The 14370-nt window shown below is 44.9% G+C and overlaps 1 protein-coding gene across 2 annotated transcripts in view; it reads left to right on the forward strand.

Annotated features, from left to right (window-relative positions):
- Positions 1–11200: 11200 nt before the first annotated feature.
- INCENP (inner centromere protein) overlaps positions 11201–14370 on the forward strand; it is a 42133-nt gene continuing 38963 nt past the window's right edge. The window contains exon 1 of one of the 2 annotated variants that reach the window (XM_088454549.1): positions 11201–11370. The gene's annotated coding sequence lies outside the window, so the exon portion shown is untranslated. The remainder of the gene's footprint in view (positions 11371–14370) is intronic. The other variant, XM_088454550.1, reaches the window with a different exon arrangement.

Consider the following 14370-nt stretch of genomic DNA (forward strand, 5'->3'; position numbering starts at 1 on the left):
TCATTATGAAACATGATGTTTGTAAGATAAGATGAATGTTTCATGTCTGTGTGCGGTCCTCTAACAGCCCTCAATTAAGTCAGAAGATATTTCAGCTGAATGGATTGATATTGCCAAGTTTAGTATTCATGTCAGTCAGTATTGGACATGGCCCGGCTTGGCTTCACTCACCATAACTTTCACTTTATTTCCTCTGTAACAACAGTAGATAAACCATCTGTTAATTTCAAGTACGTTTATGCATGCTTAGGTCCCCTAACCATAAGGGCTGCAGAGCACCCTCTAGTGGCCAACAAAGATCTAACACCTGATTCAGAGATCGACACAGAAAGTGCTAATGCCTGCAGGAGGCGTCTGAAGGTAAGAGACGCCTCTAGCTGGCATCGCAGATCTGAGTGCTGTGTCCGAAGACGCAGCATCGGCTCAACGTCGCGACCTTCAGTTGCAATCTTTGTAGCATTGGCCATCTGAGTAAGCAGAAACGTACTCAGATTGACCACCTTCTGCCAGGAAATCTGCATCCTTCACCGCAGTCCCTGTCCTCTGCACTCCCAGAAAACGGGGGAGACACACCCATTACCAGGAATGCAGGCCAGCGACATCCCCTCTCAATCCCCAACAATTGCAGCTTGTCAATCATGCTGCGGCTTGAGGGCACTGCGTGCTAACACGAATGACTCGTTCTGCGCATGCACAGACCCACAAAAAAATAAGATGTACATAAGCCATTGGGTTTATGTACATGTCTGAGTCAGTCCCAATGGGCAGACTTCTAGATAAAGAAGATGGAGTTACATTATTGCACACCTCTTTGGAGACATTTGCATTACAGGTATTACTATTGTACGGTCTTTATTATTCTACTTACATCATTTTCATGCAGGTTTTGTGTATGCCTTATAGTCACCTTAAAAAATAATGATATAAAAGTAGATCGTTCAAGTGCTACACCTATATAGAAAGAGCTTGCAGTGTAATTTATAACCCGTAAAGTGTGAATGGTATGGTATCCGGATGGAAGGTTGACAGTAATTAGAATGAAAATCAATAGGTCGACACCAGATTGTCGGCATGCAATAGGTCGACTGACAAATGGCCGACAATGCAGATCGACAGGCTTAAAAGGTTGACAGGTTTAAAAGATCGACACAAAAATGGTCAACACATTTTTTTTTTTAATGGTTTTTCAACATTTTTAAGGTTAGGATGTTCTCAACCAAGTAAGTGTACTTATGGTACTGACGGATTTTGTTTGCAGTCCCATAGGGGACGACCTCCGATGCCGTTTCATGGGCAATTCGCCCTCCTCGCATGCGGGAACGAGTTAATTGGATTGAGCCCATTCAATTATTAGATGACATTAGTAAAATTGTGTTATAATGATACCTTACAATCTATAAAATGCCCATGTAATAATATTGTAAAAACTGGTAGGATGGGATAAAAATATTTGTTCCACATATCTATTTCTTAATATGGTAAAAATGACTCCTAGAGCCTTTTGTTAACATAGATTAAGTTTATACTAACTCATTCCAGGGTAGGGTATTTCCAATGCTGTACTGTTTCTCTATATAGATTATTCATCGAAAAATATAGACATTTTTAAGGTCTGGCTTATTTATTTATTAACAGTTTCTTATATAGCACAGCAAATTCCGTTGCGATTTTACAATTTGAATCAACATTAACATTTTAATGGGTTGTAAAAGACATACATACATACATACATAAAAGACATACATAAGGTTAAGAGGGCCTTGCTCGCAAGCTTACAACCTATAGGGAAATAGGTGTTGGTACACAAGGATAGGTGCTACATATTGCAAATTGGTCCAGCCCGATTGCAGATGTTCTTGGTGGGCTGTATAATCCAATCACACTGGAAAGTTGGCCTAGGGTTAGGAGGATGTTAAATTGAAGAAAGAGAAGATGTGATAGGTGTTTACTATAAGAAGAGAGTATTAGATAGGGAGCTATAAAAGGTTAGGTGGGCGGTCCTGGAATCTGCTAAGTTTGTCTGAAGAGGTGAGTTTTCAGAGAACGCTTGAATGTTTGGAAACTAGTGGAAAGTCTTATTGTGCATGGGAGGGCATTCCACAGGGTGTGTGCAGCCTGAAAAAAGTCCTGTAACTGTGCATGGGAACAAGTAATGCGAGACGCAGATCTTGTGCGTGCAGAGCGGAGATGTCGGGTTGGAAGATATTTTGAGATAAGTGAAGAGATGTTGGTGTGATTTGGTTAATAGCTTTATGTGTGAGTGTAAGTATTTTAAATTGAATACGGTAGAAGACGGGCAGCCAATGGAGGGACTGACAGAGTGGATCAGCAGACACTGAACGTTTGGTGAGAAAGATCAACCTCGCAGCTGCATTCAAAATGGATTGTAGTGGGGAGAGCCTGTTTTTGGGAAGACCAATAAGGAGACTATTGCAATAGTCAATGCAGGAAATAACGAGTGCGTGTATTGGAGTTTTTGCAGTGTCTTGCGTAAGAAATGGTCAAATTTTGGCTATGTTTTTTAGATGTATGTAACAGGATTTAGAGACATATTGAATGTGGGGAACAAAAGACAGTTCAGAGTCAAGGATGACACCTAGGCAGCGAGCTTATGGGGTGGGGTTGATTGTTGAGTTGTCAACAGTAATAGAGATATCAGGTTGGTAACTACTATTGGCCGGTAGAAATTGACAGTGGTCAACAGTGTCAAAGGCAGCAGAGAGATCTAGAAGAATTAGAAGTGAATAATGGCCTTTAGCCTTGGCAGTGACCAGATCATTTACTACCTTAGTCAGTGCTGTCTCAGTTGAGTGTTGGGAATGAAAGCCTGACTGAATTGGGTCCAATAAGTTGTGGGTGTTAAGAAAGTGTGTGAGGCGAGTGTAGGCAAGTTTCTCAAGTAGCTTGGAGGGGCAAGGTAGCTGGGAGATAATTTGAGAGTTAGGGTCAGAATTTTTTTTTTTCAAAATGGGAGTGATCACTGCATGCTTGAACAGTGATGGAAAGATACCAGTAGAGAGAGATTACAGATTTTAGTTAAGTGTGGAATGAGCACAGGAGACAGAGCTTTACTGATTTGTGAGGGTATAGGATCAAGAGGATAGGTAGTAGAGTAGGAGGATGAGAAGAGTGTAGATACTTCATCTTCATTAGTGGGGTCAAATGATGAGAACATGCCACTGGGTTCAGGTAGGGAATTGAACAAGACCCTGGCTGAGGAAGTGCATACCATTTCATTTCGGATATTATCAATCTTGTTCTTGAAATAGGAAGAAAGATCTTGCGCACTGATAGTAGCAGGTGGGTTGGGTGACGGAGGGGTAAGAAGTGATTTAAATGTATTAAAAAGTTGCTTGGGATTAGAGGCTTGGGCAGAATTAACAGATTGGACATATGTCTCTTTGGCATTATCCAGAACATTATGATGAGTGGTAGATCGTCTTATATGTGAGGAAGTCACTTGGAGTATGAGACTTTCGCCACTGACGTTCTACTTTACGTGAGAGGTTTTGTAGGTGTCTTGTGAATTTGGAATGCCATGGTTGACATCTAAGTCTACGCGGAATGTGATGGGTAGGTAGCTGGAGCTACTTCATCAAGGGCTTGTTCTAGGGTCTGGTTCAAATGTGATACAGCAGTCTCAGGAGAAGTGAAATTAGAAATAGGTAAGAGTGATTGTTGCAGAGAGGTGGATAGTTGTTCAAAATTAATAGCATTAATATTTCTGCGGGTTTGAGGAGGTTTGGTTAATTTGCTTGGCATTGAGTTTGACGTAATGGAGGAGAGTGTGCAGGTGATAAGGTTATGATCTGAGAGAGGGAAAGGAGAATTAGTGAAATCAGAGACTGAGCATAGTCTGGAAAATACAAGATCAAGGCAGTGACCATCTTGATGAGTAGAGGAGTCAGTCCATTGGGAGAGGCCAAGAGAAGATGTTGAGAGAAGTTTGGAGGCATGAGGGGATTGTGGACTGTCAATGGGGATATTGAAATCACCCATGATAATGGTGGAGATGTCAGAGGATAGGAAGTGAGGAGGCCTGGCAGAAAAATGTTCCAGAAATTGTTTGTGTGGTCCAGGTGGACAATAGAGCAATGCGCAGATAGAAAGGAGTGAAAGTCCTAATAGAATCTACTTCAAATGATGTAAATGTAAGGGATGGTACCTGTGGAATAACTGTGTATGTAAAAGATTGGGACAGTAGTATTCCTACTCCACCTCCTTTACTATTACCAGGCCTGTATATGTGTGTGAAATGTAGGCCACCATGCAAGAGCGCTGCAGGGGAAGAAGTGTCTGTGTGAGCCATGTTTCTGTTAATGCCAGAAGATTGAGGTTATTTGAAATAAAGAGGTCATGGATGGATGTTAGTTTGTTGCAGACAGAGCGTGAATTCCATAAGGCACATTTCAGTGTTTTGGAGGGTGATGTGAGGCATGTGATGTGTCTGAGGTTTGCTGGATTTATATTCTGTTGTGAGTAGGGCATGTGTGTAGGGATGTTATGGTCAATTTAGAAAGATAAGTAAATAGCTCATGTGTGTACACAAGAGGGGAGCAGATTATTGAGGCTGCAATATCTACAGAGGGGTGAGCTGCAGGGAGAGTAAAGGATGTAATAGCCTTAGAGAACATGCCATGGAGTGAAATAAGAATGAATAATATTTGGTACATGATTTAGAATAAAAAGAGAAAATCCTTAGAATACAAATACATATTGTTTGCATTTAGAAATTACCTGCTTTTTGATGTTGGTCAATGTTTGTTCAACTGTTTTTTAACTGTTCATTTTGGATACTATGCGCATACTGTAGGATACTTCGTGCATGGGATGCACAGCTCAATTGAGCACAGCTCTCTTAGAACTGACTAGTAAGATATACTGTGGCTGATTAACACAGGCTACATCTGAGACATGTCCAGCTGACCTAAGGTGTTAAATTGCCGCGTTTGACTATGTAAACAACAGCCCAGTATGCCATCATAAACTGTGCTTCACTGACATCACAAAAATAGGTAACAGGTATGAAATAGGTATTGCAACAATTTAAGATATCACATACATTTAAATAAGTTGAATGAATAAAGTTCAGAGTATGATTGCAGGAGGGTGGATATCACACACATGGCTTCTGTTCTTGCTGCTTTTCCTTGACTAGTGTGGTTGTAGGGTGATGATTGGATAACTCTGCATCACAAGCAGAAGAGATTATGATATGAAGAACAATGATTTTGATTATAAATATAGGTGGGGTGAGGGGAATGGGGAAAAGGGTTATTCCCATAGACTGAGTGTGTCAGTAGTGGGGATGTCTCTTATAGAATCCTTGATGGGAAATCTTGCACAATAGTCTAGAACAAATAAGTCCTTACAAGGAAGGTACAAGTGAATTGACTTGGTGTTCTCCTGATGTTCAAAGTTACTTCTGCTTTTAACTTGTATGAACAGGATGTTGAGTTGAAAGTGAAGGGGGTACCACAGATCATTAACTACCATGGATGATAGGCAGCTGGTACTCACACTACTAGCCCATTATATCTGTGGTGGCACCCAGACAGACCTAACTCCTTGGTATTGGACTGTTGTGGGCAACGCTGGGAAAGTACCCCTCCCGTTGGTCCAGTAGTGCTGTTGGTATGAGACACCTGCTACATCCAATCCATGTAGATCACTCTGAGGTAATCGAACAATAATTGCTGGAGCCGGTGCACTGGAAAAGCGCAATGGTTCGTCTGTGTCTAAATTCGGCAATGAGTTAAGTGTAAATGATAAGTCTTGCTCTGTAAATCCTACCAACGCGTTTCAACCACTGTTTTCTTTAGGAAATGTGGATAGTGACCATGTTCTTTAGATTGTAAGCTCTCACGAGCAGGGCCCTCTTCTCTCATGTGCTTTTCATTCCCTCACTTACACCATCATCTCCTCCTCACTGCCCATAATGGCCCCAAATCTCTGGGTTCAACAGCTGCCACTACTTTTGTGGGTATTGTGTTCTGCAGTGTTTTGTATTGTTAGTCTTTTGCATTCTTTTACTGGTTTTGTGTACACTGTTTCTGCTTACTTACATTGTAAGGCGCTATGTAACCCTTGTGGCGCCATACATAGGATAATAATGAAGTCTCCATGTTGTCTATTTTAATCATCTGGACTCTCGCCCGTGTTGCAAATTAATATACTAACAAGTGCCTATGTATTAAACCAGAATTATCGTGAGGCTTGTTACCATGTTAGTGTGCTATGGATCAGGGCCGGCCTTCTCGTTTTTTTAGAGCAGCCTCCTGGCCGCTTGCATAGCTGTGGCCACCCACAGCTATAGCGAGCGGCCAGGAAGATGGTCGCGATGGTCAAGACCATCGCGACCATCGGGCTTGCGACGAGACCATTGTGGTAGGGTCTCGTTGCCGCAAGCCCCAGAGAGATTTCGGCTCTAACAGATGTGATGTCTCCTCAGCTCTGGCCTTCAAAACAATTTGCTTTGACACTCAAATACATCTTTCCCTCCATTTTTCCTCACGTCTCTGACTTTCTGACATCTCATCCAGGATATGCCAGCATTTTATGGCAGAGACCAAACCCATTGTCCCTCCGCTTCCAGAATTTCTCCACCTCCTCTCCCTCTTTCTACTAATAACATTACCTTTGCTTTTCATGCCTGGGAGTCATTCTCGACTCGGCTGTCTTTTAATCTCCCAATTCTGCCACTTCCACGTCTGCATCATCTTCCGCTTTGACTACTGTAACCTTCTCCTCTCTGGCCTCTCATCACCCTTGCCTCTTAACATTTCAATCTATCCTTAAGGATCCTGCTTATCTCATTCTCCTCTTTCGCCATACATAATTCTTCCTCCCTCTGTACCCAACTTCACCAGCTTCCTATTCCCCTCGAAATGCATTTAAACTCTCACACCACTCTCCACCTCTATACATCTCTAACCTCATTTCTATGAACACTCCCTCCTTAATTCTCTGCTCCTCCAATGACCACCAGCTCACCTTCACCCTGGTCACTTCATCTCTCACACTCTACTAGATTTTGCCTGTTGTGTCCCCCTTTTCTGGAACCCACTGCCTCACCTGGTCAGACTTTCTACCAGTCTCCCCAGTTTTAAACGCACTCTATGGACACACCTGTTTATTAAAGCTTGCCAGCCTTCCTCGTAACTCGCCCTCATCTTCTCTACTACTCCACCATGCATCCTCCCCAGTTCACCCTCCAATTGTTTATCCCTTCCCCTTAGTATATTAACATTCTCGTGTAGGGATACCTCCTTAGTCGTCATCCCCCTTTCCTTAGCACAATCAATGTCACCTGTGCTATTCTCTTCTGTCTCCTTTTTGTAATTCAGTAACTCAGACACTTGCTGCTTGCCCATACATTAGGTACAGGATCACTGAGTACTGGTTTGACTACCTCTGCTCTTCCTCTTCCCCCGCAGTAAGTCACCACGCATGCGCCTTTTAGCACCAAGTTGCCTTACCCATGCCCCTGTTACTTGTCCCGCACTGTCTGCGGTGTTATAGTAATGTTTTGTACTTAGGCAATGTACTTATCCTATGGTTGGCTGTTGTGTATTGAAGTTCTGTTGTGTTACTCTGACCCGTGGCAGGTCTGTGACTGGGGTATGTGGCTTCTGCAGTGCTAATGCCAAGGAGAGCACAACAGCCCTACAGAGCTGGTAACCAGAGTCGCAGGCTGGAGAGTGAACATCTGACACAGCCATGAAATATTTTCGTTCTGAATAGACGCTGTGCTTTAAACGTGGAGTGATAACGGCCTGTTATGACACCAACATAAGTCACTGGACACTTAAACTGGGTACAGCGTGTGCTGCGCTGCTGTGGATGGGGAGCTGTGCCGGACCCGGGTTAGTACTCGCTCGCGGCTCCTCCCCCCTCTCTGCACCCCTGTGTACAGCGATCGGCTTATCGTACGTACACACTTGCCGATGGTCAGGTATGTCTGCAGACATATCTGTTCATTGGCTGTGCAGCACAGCCAATGCGATATGTCTGTGAAAGACGTTGTTCACAAACATATCGTCTGTACACACTGGCCGACGGGGGAACGATATATATTGGCCGATCAATTGATCTGCCAATATATCGGCCAGTGTGTACCCAGCATTACAGATATTTCACCTGTTCAATGGAACATGCCCGAAATAAAAAGTAGAAAACAAGCACAATAGTGCAATAATGCTTTTTGTAAAATATTAAAGATTTTTAATTAGCTAAGAAGCCACGAGGAATGTAAATAGTAAAAATGTTGACAAATGAGTTCTCTAAATAAAATAAAATTACATAAGATGAAAAGTCATGATAAACATAAATAAAATGTCTATTTGTGGACCTGTACCAGATGAATGTGGTAAAACAGCGTTGTATTGCAACCAGGGGGTTCCGGAGGTTCCCCTGTGTGACTCACTGTTTGTATTACAACAAGGTGGGTTCTTCTAGCAGCATGCAGCGGCCTGAAAAAGCATTATTGCACTATTGTGCTGGTTTTCTACTTTTTATGTCATGTATTTCTGATGCTGGAGAATATTTGCCCGTGAGGCAAGTACAGTATAATTTTCATTTTATTGTGTCTACATATAGTGCCTAGAGGTGCCTTACTACTTCATACCTACTATTTACATGTGCCCATCCAGTTGAGCTGTCAGTCACCGGCGGCCCCTGCAGCAAGTGTACGAGCAGTCGGCTGACGACCCGTACACACAGCACGATGCCCCAATATATCTGCAGACATGGTTCACAGACATATCATCTGTACACAATATATTGTCCGTTCGATTGAACGTCCGATATATCTGCCAGTGTGTAAACAGCATTGGTTCACTAATTTATTGCACTAGGAGCTGCCTGTAGCTTTCATTTGTGTGTGTGTGTATGGGATAGAGTCAGGAAGCCGACCGTCTAATCTCGGCGGGTGTCTAAAGGCAGGCGTCGAAATCCCGACGCCTGTCATTTTACCTAAGCATACCGATCGAAGGTAAGCCGGGTGGCGGGCGCGGACAGCCGCGGGGGGAGGGTTAGGGGCTCCCGGGGGGGACTAAGGGTCAGGCACCCCCCCTGGAGGGTTAGGCTAGGGTAAGGGGGGGGGGGGTTAGGCACAGGCACCCCCTGGGAGATTTAGGTTTAGGCTGTGGGGAAGGGGGGGTTAGGTTTTGGCACTTACAGGGGGGTTACGGTTAGGCACTTCTGGGGAGGTTAGGGTTAGGCATCCCTAGGGGAGGGTTAGGTTAGTGAATAGTTAAAATGCTTACCTGTCGGGATCTTCACTGCCGGGCTACCAGCGTCGGGATTTGAACCGCCCGGTCCAGCCGGCGGAATTCCATACCGATCCCGTGTGTCTATATAATACGGAATACATATGTTACACCACCGACCGCATGGCCGGCGGTTAAAATCCCGGCAGCACCAGCCCGACGTGGAAGGAAATCCCGATCGTGCGAAAGGTAAGTATTTCCTAATCTACTCCCTAACCCTCCTTTAGGGTGTGTAACCCTAATCCCCCCTTTCCTTGCCATCTAAACCTAAGTCCTCCGGGGGGGTGGCTAACCCTAAGTTCCCCCCAGGGGTGCCTAACCCTCACCCTCCCTCCCCCTAGCCTAAACCTAACATCTGATGGGGGGGTGCCTAACCCTAAGTCCCCCCCCAGAACCCTAAACATAACCCTCCCCCCACTGCGGCTGTCCGCGCTCGGCATCCCTTCGATCGGGTCTCCCAGCGTAGATTAACCCTCGCCGGGATTCTGTAATGGAGATCCCGGTGGTCGGCATAGCGACCGCCGGCATCATAAACGCATACCTATAATACGATCCCTTTAAACAGGGGCACATGAATTACACAGGTCTGGCTGACTTCAACCCTGTATTTTACCAGGTTTTAATCAGCCAAATAACCTGTGTAATTCAGGAGTGCCTGGGAGTCTAGGTTTAAATTGGCAAATTCACTTCTATCTGTATGAACCAATAGCAACTATTAGTTGTAAATACTTATAGCCACCAAGTCTCTGTCAGTATAAAAGCCATGCTGTCAATGTCAGTCTCAGAATACGGCCAGGTCAGTGTAAATTCAGCGGACCAGCCCTCTGACAGCATGGACGCAGCTGCCAGACATCCACACACACCGCACTAAGGGCCTGATTCAGACCCGGTCGCAAGCGCTGAGCGCTTTCAACCGGGTTGATGGTGGCCCACAGCGCATGCGCACGACGGAGCTGGCTCCATCGCGCGCATGCGCGAGACCCGGCTAGCGACGGGCACTCCGTCGCTCCGGGTCTAGCACAAAGGGGGCGAGCTGTCGATGTTGAGTGACAGCTCGCCCTCTTTGGTGGGCAGGCCGGGGGGGGGGGTGGCTGTCCAAACGTAGACGATCCCATGAGAACGCCTGCCGTTTGGAGGCAGCCCCACTGACATCACGAGTGATGTCAGTGAAGAGATTCCGGCTCTGAGGGCTTGCGGCCACGAGACCCTACCACAAGGGTCTCGTCGCAAGCCCGATGGTCGCGATGATCTTGACCATTGCGACCATCATCATGGCCGCTCGCAATAGCTGTGTGTGGTCACCCACAGCTATGCGAGCGGCCGAGAGCCCGAACCAAAAAAAAAAAAGCCCGGCCCTGATTCAGAGCGAGCGCTCTGTCAGAGTGACCGGGTCTGAATCAGGCCCTAATTCAGAGCCGGACGCTCTAAACGAGCACTCGCTCTGAATCAGGGCGGGTTTTTTTTTGTGCGGCCTCCTGGCCGCTCGCATAGCTGTGGGTGGGTCTCGTGGCCGCAAGCCCCAGAGAGACATCGGCTCTAACAGAGCCGGAATCTCTCCACTGACATCACTCCGTCGTGTGCATGCGCTGTGGGCCACCATCGACCCGGTTGCAAGCACTCATCGCTTGCGACCGGGTCTGAATCAGGCCCTAATACTAGATTTGGTGGAATAAATACAATCTCCAATTTGGTACAGGGAATGACGCAGATGAGTCTGCTGCAGTGCACAGGGCAGCCCAGCACGCCTGATATATATACTGCCCTGCAGTCACTGAGCCGGTCCGCATTACTCTAACAGGAAGAAGAATAGTATATTATAACTACTGTACAGTATGACATTTTCTGCTTCCCCCCAGTCACATGCCGCAACTCTTTTGTTCGGCATTTCCTTCCAGTCCTCCACGTAACCCTTCTATCCTCTGACACTGCATCTCTATGGTTCCAGGGCCCTCCTTCTGACGTCACTGCGCCTGTGGCAGCGGCCGTTACGATTTGAACTATTTGAACGGTTTAGGCGGGAGCGGGCGGATCTCCCAGTGCCGGCGGGGAGACAGAAACATCAACGGGGACGTGAGGAGTCGGGAGACCGGTCCCGGTGTAGGTAAGAATCGGGGCGTTCAGAAGCCTGCTGCTGTCAGTCCTTATGGTGTAGGTGATGGCGAGGTCGCTGTTGTCCGGTAGATATGTGCTGATGAGGGTCTAAGTGACGCCTGTCTGTGTGCTCTGAAGGGTCCCCAGCACAGGCATAATCTATGTCTGTAGGTGTCTGCACGTAATCACAAGAGTCTGAGACTTTGTGTGTATATGTGAATGTGATATATATATATATATATATATCACATATACACACACGGTACTGGCCATGCCATGGAGTCATTGCTAGCTGGTGGGGAGTGTGCTGCTGCTGTTGATATAGCAAGACTAGTGACCTGTTGGCTGCAGGCTTGTCAGGTTACATGCACCCACCAGTATCTGTGACTGCTGTTGCCACTATACAAGTCTGTCAAAGGACCTGGTTCAAACATGATTGCTTGTACAGCCGCTCTTGCGATGGTGGTTGTGGGAATATGCAGATGCTAATTTCAGCCTTCCCTTTGTGCAATGGAGTGTACGAGCAGTGTGTCGCCCACTTACGGGCTCTGTGGTCTGTGCATTTGCGGTGGAGATTGTAAACACACCAATGTTGGTCGCACCTTTGACATCTGCGGTATCCTAGAGACTACTCTAGCTACTCTCCTCAAATCCAACCCAACATGGCCTCTGAAGTATTGGATTTGCGATTGGGAATACAGCAGTGTTCCCAGACATGCCCATAAAATGCAAAAACAGACCCTTTTTGCGATCAGCTTTGGTCCCCCTCCCAATCTCCACCCTGATATGTCCAGGGATTGCAAACCCCTTCTCAATTATTGGCAATACTGTACGCAATTGTGAAGGTATCGCACTCATTGGTTCGCATAGGGGTTTTCTAGACCTTTTTTGTGTGCGCAGTAGCAAAACATTGCTCAGCTGTATTTGTAGTGGCTGTATTGTGGTGACATTTAACTGGAGCTATATAACAGTAATATGTTTTGTATTAAGGTCCCTCTTTTTCTGTCTGTTATTATTCAGTCTTGTTTTATTACTGTTCTATTTCCCAGTTGTAAAGCCCAATGGAACATGCTGGCTCTATATATAAGTAAATGTTGGTAAATAAAATGCCACAGAAGAAAGCATACCATAACTTTGGCTCTGTTTTCTGAGTGCGCACTGTTTATTTGTGGCCAGATTCTACTTCTCTTAATGCCATCCATACAACATTTATTTTATTAATTATTTATTACCAGTTATATATATAGCGCACACACATTCCGCAGCGCTTTACAGAGAATAGTTGGCCATTCACATCAGTCCCTGCCCCAGTGGAGCTTACAATCTATGTTCCCTACCACATGCTCACACACATACACACTAGGGTTAATTTTTGTTGGGAGCCAATTAACCTACAAGTATATTTTTGGAGTGTGGGAGGAAACCGGAGCACCCGGAGGAAACCCACGCAAGCAAAGGGAGAATATACAAACTCCACACAGTTAGGGCCGTGTTGGGAATTGAACCCACAACCTCAGTGCTGTGAGGCAGTAATGCTACCATTACAACATACATATTTAGTTATTTGTAGCTTTTTGGTACTTTTTGTTTTATATGTATTTATGACACTGTACCCTGTTATAATTCCAACATAAACAAGTAAAGTTTATAGTTTTAAAAACTTGATATCCCTAAATGTGTGTAATATATATCTGTATCCCCCTCCCCCAAAATCCACTGCTGCTGTTTAAAGGGACATTGCTGTATCCCTTATTCCAAGGGCATTAAGACAAATGGCTCTAGAGTGGAACTTGTTATCAACATTAGGATAAATAACCTCGCAAAAAAAAAAAAATTTAACTAAGTTAAGGCCCCCAAACATAGGCATTGTCGCAGTACCCTGATCCCCTGACGCCAGGGCATCAGTGAAGTCCAACATGTTGAATTTTCCTTGATTTATCAATCGCAACCAAAATATGATCGCGATTAGCAATCCGGAGATTTATAACAGGAAGAATTTCCCCAATTCCTAGATGGATTGGCAAACATCGTTGGCCGCTGATCAAAAGTGCGGCTCAGGAAATAGGTGAAACGGAGAGGTCTATGGACCCCTTTAAATATGACAGTATCATTGGTTAAGAAATTTGCTCAGTCGATACAAACAAAATATGAAAACTAAAGCCGACCATACACTGTGCAATTAGAAACCTCACAACGTGTTGTATGATTGCCCTTGCGATTCTTCCTTTGAAAGTCTCCATACGATGTGGTCAAATGGTGTACGATTGATCGTTTGCAATCATACATACATCATAATACATCCTACACAACAGATCGCAATTTTACGGTTTCTCCGTAAGATGTACGATCCAACTATACGACGGCGGGGACACGCATCGGCATCGCAAAAATACCAAAACAAAGCCTTATGGATCGGAACGAACGATCGAAATCATGCACATTGTGCAAAAAATAGCTCAGTGTATGGGCCGCATAAGTGTTTATTTTCCTTCAAAGACTAAAAATTTGTAGTGACCACTGTCTTCACCTATTTATAGCTGCAAGTTTGTGGTAAATATATTGGAATGTAGATGGATAAATTAAATAGTGATAGTAAAGATATCAGAGCATCCTTTAGGAACAAGGTCTGTTAATTAGATGACAGTCCCCAAGATAAATTGGTGCAGGTCTCTTTGTTAAAAAAAAAATAAAAAAAAATATGGATGTTGCTCTTAAGGTGCATATCCACTACACGAGTGTAGAACGACTGTACAATTACAACATAGTAATCGTTCATCATACCGTGCAGAGGTTATTGTGCCCACACTGAACGATGCATTGTTCAGTGCAGACACCCTCCCTCATCCCTGAGCATACACAACCTGACTAGATCAGCAGGTTGTGCAGCATGTTCAGGCGATGACAGATGCCGGTAATGATCAGCGGGAGCGTGCATCGCTGGTCGTTGCCGGCATATTCACTGCACGATTAATGAACGATAACAATGTCGTAAGCGTTCATTTTTATCTTG

The sequence above is a fragment of the Taudactylus pleione genome, unplaced genomic scaffold, assembly GCF_031769625.1.
Source record: "Taudactylus pleione unplaced genomic scaffold, aTauple2 ptg000619l, whole genome shotgun sequence".
In the NCBI taxonomy this organism is placed as follows: Eukaryota; Metazoa; Chordata; class Amphibia; order Anura; family Myobatrachidae; genus Taudactylus; species Taudactylus pleione.